Source organism: Wyeomyia smithii, chromosome 2 (assembly GCF_029784165.1).
Source record: "Wyeomyia smithii strain HCP4-BCI-WySm-NY-G18 chromosome 2, ASM2978416v1, whole genome shotgun sequence".
Taxonomy (NCBI): Eukaryota; Metazoa; Arthropoda; class Insecta; order Diptera; family Culicidae; genus Wyeomyia; species Wyeomyia smithii.
Genome location: NC_073695.1, coordinates 48,507,592 through 48,521,370, shown reverse-complemented (window position 1 = coordinate 48,521,370; position 13,779 = coordinate 48,507,592).

Here is a 13,779-nt window from a genome sequence, read left to right as displayed (position 1 = left end):
CTCAACAGAATGATGTCATGTTATAACAAATATTGTGAATTAATTGATGTAACAATGAATAAAACTACACTTAAGAAAATATTTTTTTCAAGATTAACTGGTTATGAACGAATTGCAAACAATATGGTCTACCTATGATTGACGACAAATAAATAAATAAATAAATATTTGTAGCCGAGTTTGAGTGAGGGCCGGAGACGCCCTGGAGACCATAATTAGGTGGGACTAAGCCCACAAGTGTACTAAATTGGAGAAAGGCCGAGGAGAGGCCATTAGGTTAACAGAGATAGGTAATGGTTCCACGAGGGGAAATTGTCTCTCGCGGACTACACTCTAGGGCTAGCATTGAGTTCTTATGTAAATTAGTAATCAATCTTAAATTGAACCCGATTCCGTGTGGTGTGGTTTTGACCGCACGTACGAAATCTTTGTGTTTCGCATCGGAAAACATCACAAGTTCTCGGTAGGGGGTCTCGGTCAAGGCTATTGCATCAGCTGTTTGATGCGAAGTCCACTGGCACTCAAACTTTCTGCCAGGAGAATGATTCCTATGACGACAATCACTTGGGTACAACAAACACAACCCTCATTAATAGGTTGATAAATAATACATACAACTCGGAGAAATGCAACGAACGCAACAAGGTAGCGCCGGAATTTAACCAGGCGCGCAGAGGTGTAACTATGGATAGCCCCACGAAGACGGAAGTCGAAGGAAGAACGCAAAATTTGGATGAGCGACCACCATCAGCCGAGTAGGGTTCTCCGCTGAATAGACAGCACCTATATTCATCTCATTTCTCTCATTCGTCCAATTTACCGTCAAATTTCTACAAATTTTTGAAAGTAAATCTATTTGCTTCTCGATTTTGTCAAGTGGTTAAAAGTTTTATGTTGAAAAAACAAAATAAAATAAAAAAATTATATAAGGTTTGACGATAAATTGATCAAAAAGGCGTGATGAGATGTATATAGGAGTGATTACCCTATATAACCAACCCGCGCTACTTACAGGTGGAGCTCGACGCTTCACGCGAGCTCCATTTTCGGAGGGCCGCCCGATGTAACGGCACCCCGCGGTCCTTGACAGCTTCCTACAGGGTTCCGTCACATTAGCTGACGCATTTTGAAACCCGTAACACCGCATTCTTACCACGCGAAAAAGAGCAGCCTGCAGCTGCATATAGAAGTAGAACAAGACTTGTTTACACTTGAAGCCAAGTCTTTCGCTTGGCTGGATTGACGAGAACGGTAAAAAGGTCACCCGTAAGCACAGTTGGAATAAACATCATACTTGATGCGCCAGTAATTCGTTGCCGCGTGCGCGAGGGTGAGTACCACGAGCTTGACAATAGAGAGTTTTGAGCAGATTTTCACCATCACTAGATAGTGGTTCGCATCAGTGTTGGCGCCTCGGTAGGTTCTGATGTCGGTGTCGTCCGGGAAGTGTTGACCATCCATCAATACGTGGTCTGCCTGATTTGGTGATCTTCAGGGAGCTGTGCTGACAAAAGGCACTACGTACGGTTATATTCTTGGAGACGATGAGTCTTAGGCCGTTTTTGTTAATCCGCTGTAATCCCCGATGATGGTATTGATATCATGTGTTGGGCAGTAGTCGTACTAGCGCTCCAACTGCGCGTGGAATTCATTCTCATCATCATAGGTGCTTCCAAGGTGCTCATTAATGATGCCGAAATTTGGCCACCACCCAATCACCCGTTTCTGCATCTTACTCATCATGATAAAAGCTGTGCTCATGTGTATTACCGCAGCTCTGGTAGTTGGTATGACCATTCCGGAACGCACGTATTATATAATCATTCCAATGCACCTCCTTCAACGCTACGATGTCGAAAAAGTTCTGTTTTCTTTTATCTAGGTTCCATTCTCGATATTCAATTAGCAATCTCTGTAAACTTTATTTTTCATTTCTCACGTTTCAAATTTCCTAGTTTGAATTTCTCTGTTTTTTTGCGTGCTAAAACTAAATTTTTCTAATCTCACGAGGCCCGGAGACGCATTTACGCTCGGTTTCTACTTTAAGGGGAAGGCAATCAGGGCCAGTTCCCCGCCCCAGATCATGGCCATTTTCGGAGGCAAAGTAAAAACTTTATTTTTGCTTGTCACCTTCCAGTTAGGTTGGGAAAGAAGAGAAAGACTTTTACATTTTTTCGCGGAGGCTAATCTTACTTACTTGACTTAACTTTTATGGCGACAGATCGTTGAGATCCATTGCCGAATCTAGAATTCGCCTCCACAAAAATCGGTCTTGGGCTGCTCCTCTCCAGTCTCCCCTCAAACCCGCTGCTCTGGCATCCTCGTCGACAGCACACGTCCAGCGCGTGCGAGGTCTGCCTCGAAGTTGTCGGCCTCTATCCGGTTCGCTTTGCCGGCCGCTCATCCGCCATCCGTGCTACATGGTCAGTGCGCTGTAACCTGCCGAGTTTCATCAGCTTGACAATATCAGCGTGTTGGTATACTTCGTACAGCTCTTGATTCATGCGCCTGCACTTCACCCCACTTCTAGTATGCCTCCGAGAATTGATCGCAGAATTCTACGCTCGAAGACTCCAAGCGCTCGTCGACCGGCCTCCTTCCACGTCCTCGATTCATGTCCGTAGAGCGCCACCGGGAGGATCAGAATCCTACACGGTGACAAAAAAGTCCGGTCACACTTTTTTGGGGTCGCCTGTAGCCTACACGTTGCATCTCTCGGGTGCCATCTATATGTCAAATGAAAGGGTTAACTTTGCTGCCCAAAGTGGCAGAGTTTCGTTTCTGTGCAGTTTGTTTACATTGAGTTGTGAGCCATGACAGAGTTATGAGCAGCTGTTATCGCTGAATATGTGAAAGGGTACAAACCCGGACACATATTCAAGCACCTAAAACCGCTCGGAATCAACCGGAAATTCGTGTACCGGACCATAAATCGGTACCTAGAGACCGGAGGCACCGAGGACAAGGCACGATCTGGACGACCAAGGTCTGTGAGAACTCCAAGGCTGAAAAAGATTATACGAGACCGGATTCGCCGGAATCCTGCCCAATCTGCACGGAAGCTGGCCTGGAACCTTAAAATGAACCGAGAATCAATCCGCCTGCTTCTGCGCAAGGATTTAAAAGGACAAAGGACAAGAGGTACCAACGGTCGCGGGAGTTGCTCGGTTGGCGCGCAGATGACGAGATTATTTTTTCGGACGAGAAGCGGTTCGTTTTGGAGCAAACAGTCAATCGCCAAAATGATCGAGTTTGGAGTGTGAGCCTCCAGCAAGCTCCTGCGGACAAGCTGAACGTTTCCCGGTTCCAAAATAAGACGTCAGTGATTGTTTGGGGAGCCATTTGCAAGAGAGGTAAACTGTCTCTTATTTTTATCGATAAAAGGGCTCAAAATCAACGCAGCGTACTACCTGGACACGGTTTTGAATAAAAATGTTCTGCCTCAAGCTGAACTATTGTTTGAAGACGATTACTACTGCTTCCAGCAAGAAGGCGCCCCATCCTACACTGCAAAAGTTGTTCAGGCGTGGTGTGAGGAAAATTTGACCGATTTCATTTCGAAGAATGAATGGCCTCCGTCGTCTCCGGATCTGAATCCACTGGATTATTTCGTGTGGGGATACATGATGTCGAAGCTGAACGACTATAAAATAACGCATTTGGAGCAATTGAAGCGAGTTATCACGAAAATCTGATGGACGAGATGCCGATGGAGCACGTGCGCGCCGCTTGCGACGACTTCCCGAGACGTTTGAAGCTGGTTCGATTAGAGAAAGGTGGTGTAATTCCGAGATATCGTCTGTGAAGTATCTTTATGAGTTACTGAATAAAGCTATGAAAACCAGATTCAGATTTTCTTCTTATTCTTTGAAATATTGAGATTTTCCTGTGTGACAGGAATTTTTTGTCACCCTGTATAGAGCGCCAATTTCGTACGGATCTGTAGGCTACGGTATCTAAGCTGGCTACGCAATCCATAACCCGTCACGAGAGTACCAAGATAAACAAATTCATCGACCACTTCAAAAGTATCCACACCACATCCATCTCCACCGCAATACCAACACCAGCAGAACTACCACACTTCCTGCCAGCCATTATGTACTTCGTTTTGGAGGTGTTTATGGTGAGTTCAATTCTCACAGTTTTCCTTTTGAGAGCCTTAAAGGCCTCCTCAACTGCGCTACGGTTAACACCAATGATATGAATGTCGTCCGTGAAGACTTCGCGATGATGGTGCCGCTCCTCTGCACACCTGTTCTTCGTATTGCACCTTCTAAAGCTATGTTGAACAGCAAATTCGAGAGCTAGTCACCTTTATACTGACCATCTATGATCAAAAACGCGTCCGATAATTCGCCCGCTGTCCTGACCCTTGATGTGGAAGCGTCAAGAGTCGCATGTGGCAGTTTAATTAGTTTTGTTGGTAAACCTCGTTGTGTTTCACTGTATCGTACGTCGCCTTAAAGTCTATAAACCGATGGTGTGTCTGCTAGTTGTGTTCTCTAAACTTGTCGAGGATCTGTCTCAAAGTGAATATCTGGTCCGTTGTGGATCGTCCCGCTCGAAACCCGCATTGGTATTCTCCAACAAAGGCTTCCTGCAACGGCCTCAGTCGCTGGAATAGGATACGGGAGAGGATTTCATAAGCGAAATTGAGGAGGGTTATGCCTCGATAATTACTTCCGTCGAGTCTAGTTCCCTTCTTGTAGACAGGGCACATGAGTTCTTCCAACCAGTCCGTAAGTAGTTGTTCCTCAGACCATACCCTTAGGATAATCTGGTGAATTGCACTACAAAGCCGCTCGCTCCCGACTTTGAAAAGTTCGACCGGTAAGCCGTCCTTCCCAGCGGCTATGTGGTTCTTTAGCTCTTTGCAAGCATTCTTTACCTCGTCCAATGTTGTCGGGTCCACAGCTTGTCCGTCCTCCCCAATTTCGATCCTGTTCCCTTCGACGATTCTCCTGCCTTCCGCACCGTTCAACACCACTTGAAAATGTTGCTTCCAACGCCTGGCCACCTGTGATTTATCGGTAATCAGGTTTTCCTCCCTTTCAATACACATGGCCGGTACTGGCACGGTTTGGTTCCTGACTCTGTTAATCGTTCTATAGAAGCTCCTCGTGTCGTGTCTGGTGATGCAATTCTCCGCCTCCGCAAGGACTGACGTGTTGGTGTATGTACAGTTCTTCTCTTCCATCACCTTAGGCTCAGCATCGAACCACCCAGTGTGCGTGGTTTCCGTTGTTATGCCTATCATTTCTCGCGCTGTTCCACTGACTGCATCATGGATGTGCTTCTACTGCTCGTTCAGGACCACTCCAGCTGAAGCATAAAGCATGAAAAGTTTCAAAGTCGAATTTTCCTAAACCGCGAACCAATCACGTGCGAGTATGCCTAGCACTGACACCAACCGTTTGTCGTGATATTTTCTGTATCAGTACAAAAGAAAGTTTTGACAAAACCTTCTCGTCCCAACAGGTCGACTAATGTTTGCTTCCATGAGCCTAGATTATTTGGATGTCTCGATAGCAGAGAATTTCTGAAAAGTTTGTAGCATCCCCAATCAGTTGATAACTTAATGATCTGCTGTGAGAATGTTAATAAAATTGATTTCTTGAAGGAAAATAATAAACTTGGTAAAGCAGGCGGGAGCCAAAATGTAAACACGCACACGAGGCTTAATGCTCGTCTTTAGATCGGCACGCAACGAATAAAGAACAGCACCACGAAGCGAATATGTCTTTTTTGAGCCTTTTCTATGGTTCCATTGAGCATAAAGCGGTTCTGAGACATTGTTTGTTTGCTTTTCTTTACTTTTTACCATATTCTTATACTCTGCTAATCGTTGTAAATAGTGTGTTAGTCATTCCGCAGTTTATTTCATAACTGGCATAACTCAAAACGGTTACGATATTTATAACCCTAGATTTGGTTTTAAATTTTGAAACTTTTGAAATCGTTTATCTTCAATAGCATAGAACTGTACAATTTTTATTTGTGTCAGTCTTGAAATCAACTGACGATATACAGTGTGTTAGGGAGCTCACTTAAAATCCTTTAAGGGGTGATACAGGACCCTATTTGATGAAAAAATCCTTCTGCGCATATGGCCAAAAGTTAACTACTGCAGAGTTATTCAGAGTACCGTAAACTGGGGTGACTTTGATCAGCGGAGAGGCTTTGATCACTCTACCTCTTTTTTGAATTTGTCATAAGAAACGCTCGTAGAGCTTGAGATTTGTCGTAACCTTCACTGATTGTTTTTAGATATGTCTACACTGCTACAATTCATGCATTTCCTGCTATTTAAATAGCGTTTCGCGTACTATAATATAAATTGAAACTTAAGTGGATTTTGAGCGATTTTTATCGCATACAAACAATTGATTCAAGCAGATACAAAATACAAGCTACGATACGTAAAGTTCGTTTATTTTGTTCCCATATTTGTTTTTAAGATAGGAAAATATTATTACAACGAATTTCATTTTTATTTTTGATTTTTTTCCTCAAAGACAATGTTAAACCCTAATAATCTTGACAGTGTATTACATGCTTTTTTTTAACTACCACCCATGACGTCACGTAACATGCAACTTTGGACCATTAGATTAGTTATATTCCACGTGGACTAGTTTTTGGTAATTTTGGACCCCCTTCCCTCTCAATGGACAATCGTTCATACATATTCTAAAAATTTTGTATGATTCTCGGACAATTCGCCTACATAAGCTGTTTAGTAGACTGTGAATAGCTTCCAAATTGCCTCTCATATTTATAAACTCATTGTCAAAGCAGCAAAGTTTCACTACTAAGTTATCGAAACAATGAAGTGATCAAAGACACCCCGGAATGATGATTGATGTAAAAATTTTAAAGCATATTCAGAAACAGCAGAATTGTTGCCTAACTTTTAAATTAATGACTGGATCTTGCTCAATGCATGCCAGTAATCATTTTTAGAATATCAAACAATTTTATCTTCAGTATATTCTTAAAATATTCCGGATATATTAAAAAAAGTGATCAAAGTCACCTTAGTTTACGGTATCTACACCAGACCAACACTTCGGCACTGTAGTTGCTCGTTTTAAGTATTCGAGCTAGAGAAATTCTGACGCTCATTTAACAACCACGACAAGCACAAAAAGTGTGAATAAAATCCATTCGTATATTGTAGAATGCGAAGCCTGACAATAATCATACGCATGTCACTTAACAAATGGCCTGACTCTGGCAAGATTCAAACCTACAAGTTGTAGGCTACAACTACACGCTAGTCAAAGTCACTGTTTAGTCCTATACGCGACCTTTTCATACAGCATCTAGGGCTGTATACCTTGTAGTATTTATTACTCTTACCAAATATACAGTCCGCGAAATATATATACCGTACATGCGAAAATTTTAAATATTTTTACTTTTGGAGTAAAACCAAACAGAACATAATATGAAAGCGGTTCTTCACACTAAAATACAAGCACAGAAAATTATTTTATTTTATTCCAATTCCATTATGCTATTTAATTTAAGCTTTTCGTAATCAATCTATACGAAATAAATAAACCGTACAATTCAATTTGCCTGCTTTTCCTCTACTACTCGTTCTTGAAACAAGCGTTAATATTTTGTACGTCCTCCTCTGACTTTAACAACATCTGCCAAACGTCGGGGCATGGAAACAATCAATGATTGAAGAGAAGTAATATCGATATTGCCCATCCTTCTTGAATAGCAGCTTTCAATTGTCCAAGTGATTCATACTGACGTCCATGTGCATAAGCTCACTATGACAAGATCCGTTTACATCGTGGCTTATAGCAAGCCATTTCAAAACAGTAATGTTTCGTAATGTTGGATATGATGTTGTAAGTTTTGAACAGTGGATCGCCGCGTTGTACTGCTGGAAAATCCAATTTTCACCCCACAAACTATCACCAAAATTGATCAAAACGTTGCCTAGCAGATCAACACGCTTCTCCGAATTCATTTTATGAGAAATAATACAAATTGGTGTCTTTCCGAAATGCCCGAATGCGGCCCACACCTTAACTGAACCTCCCTGGAAGTTTCTGGAATGACGAGTTTCGTGTTCTCGGCGAATATCCCTCCAATACATGTGGCAACCATCAGGATTATCCAGGTTAAACTTCTTCTCATCGGAGAAGATGACGGATTTCCACTCATCCTCCCGAAACATATCCCGTTCCACAAACTCAAATCTCGCAGTTCTGTGTCGGGGTAGAAGCTTCGTTGTTTTCAAACGTTGCTGGTATTGAATGTGAGTATTTTCTTTCAAAATATGTAGTATTCTTCTCTTAGACACTGAAAGAGACATTGGAGCCTTAATCTGGCCTGTACTCAAGTTTTTATCAACAGTCAGGCTAGATATATGTCTTTTATCTCGAAGATTCGAAGTAGATGGACGCCCGGATCGTTTGTTGACACCATAGTTTTCAGGACCTTGAGAAAATTTACTATGGTACCTTTATCACGGTTCAATTTCTGAGCTATTTTGCGAATAATTAGTCTACATTCTCTTAAAGCCGTGATTTTCGATTTCGAATACATGATAGTTTTGTACGGTATAATTCTTTCTCGCACTGTATAAGATCAAAAAAATATCTTATAAGTATCTAATTAGATGACTGCTTGTATTTAGCAACCTAAGTTATCTTGATTCCACGCAGAATACAATGTATGTGAACCGAGTAGAGCAAGTTTTTTACATCGTTAAAGGTCAACGTCTTTACACACACGCGACATGCCGTTTGCGATTCTACTTCTGAGCTAAGCTAAGAATGCGTTTTACGATAAGGAAAGTAGGTACTGCACAATGGGGAAAACAAAAACACTTGTAAGGTACCTCTTCCCGAATCGTAAGGAGTATCGTTTTCAGTCTAACGCTAGAATAAAGCAGACCGTGTTAGGAATTCCAGACAGCGGGTTAGAAAAAAAGGAAACAACACGTTCGAAATCGATTCCGGGACTCGGGCCGACCGCCAGCTGCTTGTTGAAATTTTTGATTGTTCCCAATTCCAGCAGCCGATGACAGCTTCGAAGCAGAAGAATGCGAAAAATCAGGTCATTCGCCGAGAAATTCAACACTTCTAAGACGGCCCAGGCCATAGTGAGAGGGGCACACAAATAAACAAATGGCATTTCACGACTCTCTCTCTCAAAAAAAAAAAAAAAAAAAATAGAAACGATAGGCTCAGGTGTTGGACACCTGGCATTGATCCGCGTGACTCAAACTATTCCGAAGGCAGCGCGCACACCTTGCTTCGTTTCCACTTCAATCCGTTCCTTCTGCTCTGGCTAGCCGGCTAACGGGTGGAAAGTTGGACGAGTTTCCCACCAGGATTCGATTCGAACTCCGCTGCGACGAGTTCAAAATCGCCCAACCGACGCGAAGATAGAGCAGGCGAATGGAAAACGCATTTAGACGTCAAAAAGTTAGTTTCCGGAGGGAAAATTCAGTTTCCGGTCGTTATATTATTTAATTCCACAGTTTTCATGCTATTTTCCATAAACGGTTTCCACTCTCTGCCTGGATGTTGCACGCCAGCTAGATTCGTCTCCGTCAGCAAATTGTTGGATGGGTTGTCTGAGTCCAATTTTTTTTGTGTCATGAATCGATTTAAAATTTATTTTTCGAACCAAATTGTTCTCTTTTTCAATGGTTGTTTTCTACTAGCGCTACCAAATCAACTATTTAGTCGATTCGCCACTCAATTCACAAAACATAATATCCCCTGCCAATGAAACATGCCAAATGACCCCAGCGGACTTTGGACGTCGGAACAAAACAAACGTACAGACTAAACGTGACTTTCAGGGCCCATTCAACGTAACAAATACGTGCAATTTTGAAAATCCTTCTCAAGGATTCACTCCTCTTACAGCAAAATGCCACAGGCTCAAGTGGAGCCGTCCTTCTCACTGGTGCCACTCGTCGTCGTTCTTGTCGTCTTCGTTGAGAGCGAATGAAATCCCCTTTGAGTGCTCAAGGGCTAGCGTCAAGTATTGTATGTGACATGAGAAGATTACTTGGAGAGAGAACGCCGACATGTACGGGCTGGCCATGTCTGAATTGCATCTATGCGCCCCAAACCAGAACGCCCTTGAATAGCTGTGATTCCGCACATAAGCTTCAGACTGATGGGGGAAGGGGCGTCGTAAGGTAGAATCATCATAGAACTTCAGCACGTTCACGAATTTCACATTTTTCCCTATTTGTACCGACGGATGAAGGCAGGCGTGAAAAGGGTTCCATTGTTTCCTTTCTACTAGGCTTTCGATGTTCAGTGAACTTCTTAAAACTTTTAAAATCTCTCGTTGGCCGAAAGCGAAGAACAGGAAACATATCTTTGTCTTTGCTGGAAGCAAGCTTTTGTGCAGCCTTTTCTCCCTTCGTTCCGGTGTGGGGTTTTGAAAAAAAAAAAAAAATAGTCTGATTACTAAGCTGTCTCTACCGGTGCCGGTGCTGCTATTTATTCATACATCCCCATTTTATCTTCGAATACCCCAAAGTGTGTTGACATCGCCAGGAACAACGGGAATTCGCCACCCTAGAAAGCCATGTTAATTGCATGATGATTTATTTCAAGTCGTAGAAACGATAGCGAATCAAACATCATCGTTTGTAATTAGTAGTTTTGAAATAAACATATGAAAAAAAGTGTAGTGAATAAATCTCAACCAAACAAACGAAATGCTGGAAGAAGACAATATAATAACACAGAATTAGTCGTCACATTAAAATTTAAACTTTAAACTTAGATATGAATTATAAATAATAACAGATTAAATAATAATGATGATAATAAAACCCCAATGTGAGAAGAGTGCTTCGTAACTTGTGACTAGTAGTTAAAGAATTAAATTTTTAACATAAGGTTTTCAATAAAACTATCTGAAAAGATGCTCATCTATGAATAGCTTTGAAGGGAGTCTCCTTATCAGTCGGAGGTTTTTTTTCCTGGGCCGGATTAGAATGTTGGGGGGAAGCAAATATTTTTGGGGCAACTGAAAGGCTGAAAGTATTGACATTAGGAAAAGGTGAAATTTTATGTATGATTTGATAAACCTTGATAAATAGTTGAAGAGGTTGTTTATAAAACACGACCGCAAGGTTAACGTAGAATTACGACAGGCTGTCTTGTGTCAATAATTTTTTTTGCAATAGTTTTGGAAATACACTAGATTGAGGTTAATCAATTTAATGGTGTGAAGCGAGATATTTTTTTGTATATAATTTTCATATAATATTCTTGCTTTAAAAATTTATATTCATATTATTTTGCTTTAAAAATGGAAATTTACTGAGTTTAAAACATTTTCAAATGGGCAATTTTCGTGACGCTCTCGATGTTTTCGGTTTTACAATTTGTACCCCTATATATGTTGCCGTAAGACGTAATTTTACGTCAAAAGCGCACTAATCGATGTGCTTAAGTTGACTCTGTTGAAAGAAAAATGAAAGGAAGACGTATGAATTAATTCATAAATGCTTTATGATCAGATGCACAAATAACTATTTCTTGCGGACATTCTGTCGAGCCGGTTGAAGAGCTGAATGACCTCTCAGGTTAAAGGCTCTTTAATAAAAATCAAACCAAATCAATTCACGAAACTTTTCTGTTTGAAATCGGATTTGTTTCGTATATACCGCCGGTTATACACAGTATCAACGAATCGTAATAAACACCACATTGCTGTGCATTTGCAGTTTCATAATAACAACCATTCATTATGCTCTTCCAAATACATGTAGTAGCCTTGAAAAAGGCCGATTACTGCAATTGCAAATTTCATACAATTATCGCATAAATGCGACAACTATCGCATAAAATGAAAAATTGCGCAGTGGTCAAATCGCGTAGGGTATCCGCATCGACATAACTAATAAGTCATTCTATTATTTTCAGTTATACCATTCTCCAACGTTCGAAAAATTTTATTTCGTATATCGCAATACTAATGTACAAAAAATGATTCTCATTTTATTCAGGCTTAGAGCTAACTTTTAAATAGCCCCGCCTTAATTTCAAGTTCCCACAGTTTGTCTCTGTTTCGTAATACGGATGTACAAAAAATGATCTCTTGTGGACATTCTGTCGAGCCGGACCGATAGAGCTCTCATAAAGGCAACGCGGCTTGACAGGAGACGATGTTCTCGTTCCCATGTCAAATGGAAGCAGGTTGTTGCGTGTTTGATATTGCCGATGGTAGACATGAGTATGAAGGTCTGTTCATTTCTGTTATCTGCTGCCATCTAGCACGAGAACAAGTATAAATCTCAACCGGCCCTTCTCAGGGCCACCAACGCGTTCTTGAGGCAATGTTGAATTTTCTCATCATTTGCAAGGATGAAATTTGCAGTTTTACTTTTGTTACACATGATGAAAAATCTTAACTACTTCAATCACTTAGATGTAGAGCACCAAAAGATGCTATTACATTTCACAACAGTAACAACACTGGCAAGATTGTTCAATTATCATCATTTCGGATAATCATTCGCTGATGATTTTAGTTCTCCCGTTTTCTCTGGTAGAATTGCCTGCCATTTCCAATATATCTGCAGCTACCGAAAACTCCATAACAACCGTCATCTCGAATTTAAAAAAAAAAACCTATACAGAATGTTCATCTGCTCGAAAAAACACTCTGTGCAAAATTTCAGCTCAATCGGACTTAAAATGGGGTGGCGCAAAACGATTAAAGATTGGCCTTTTTGAAATCCGAAAAATCACTCGAGGGTACGTGAAATTTCGGTTTTCGAATTTTTTTGATGCCAAATGACTTAAAAACGCATGAAACGTCGAGTTTTTTTTTGCAAAAATCGACTCTCTAGGACTCGTTTTCTTTCAATTGTGGAAGACGGAGTTTAAAACATTTAGAATTTATTTAATGAAATTGATCGCTAGTCTCTCGAAATAGCCTGTATAATGATATACACTATAACTAGCATCGAATACATTATCTTCATTAAGGTGGTTCATTTATTCGGCATAGGGTGGCTCACATTGTTGTGAAAATTGAGTATAAAATAAAAAAGCACTTAGGTTTGTTTGGTTGGTGTGACGTCTTCGACAAAGTTGTAGATAATAATTCTGTCTTTCCAAAAAAAAAAAATACACTAAAAAAAATTATTTATTCCAAAAAAAGTTAAAGAAATATTAAAAATTAATTATTATACCTACAATAAATAAAACCTACAAAAGAATACCAAAATAATGAAACCATTCCTATCATTTATAAATCAAGAAAAAAAAGTTATCATGTTTTGAAAATAATATTATTTAGAATTTTTTTTTCAATTGTTTTTTTTTTGGAAGGACAAAATATTATCTACAACTTTGCCAAAGACACTATGCCAATCAAACAAACCGTTTCGACTGTAGACATATTTTTAATTTCCAATAGTGCACTCTATGAGGAATTTAGAATATTTTTACAGTCAAAACGGTTTATTTGATTGGCATAGTGTATCTGGCAAAGTTGTAAAAAAACTTTGTTCTTCAAAAAAAAAAAACCTAAATTAATCCACCTAACGGTCAGACCCAGCCTTTCTCATTCAATTTTTCATTTGTAAAAATAGATTTACATATAAATGTATATTCACTTTTTAGGTTCTAAAATATTGATGTTGTAATCTTTACATAGAAAAATGCAGCCAAGTCTGTCTGTCTGTCTGATCCATATAGGCCCGGAAACTATCGAACCAATCGACGTGAAAATTTGTATGTAGGGGTTTTTGGTGCCGATATA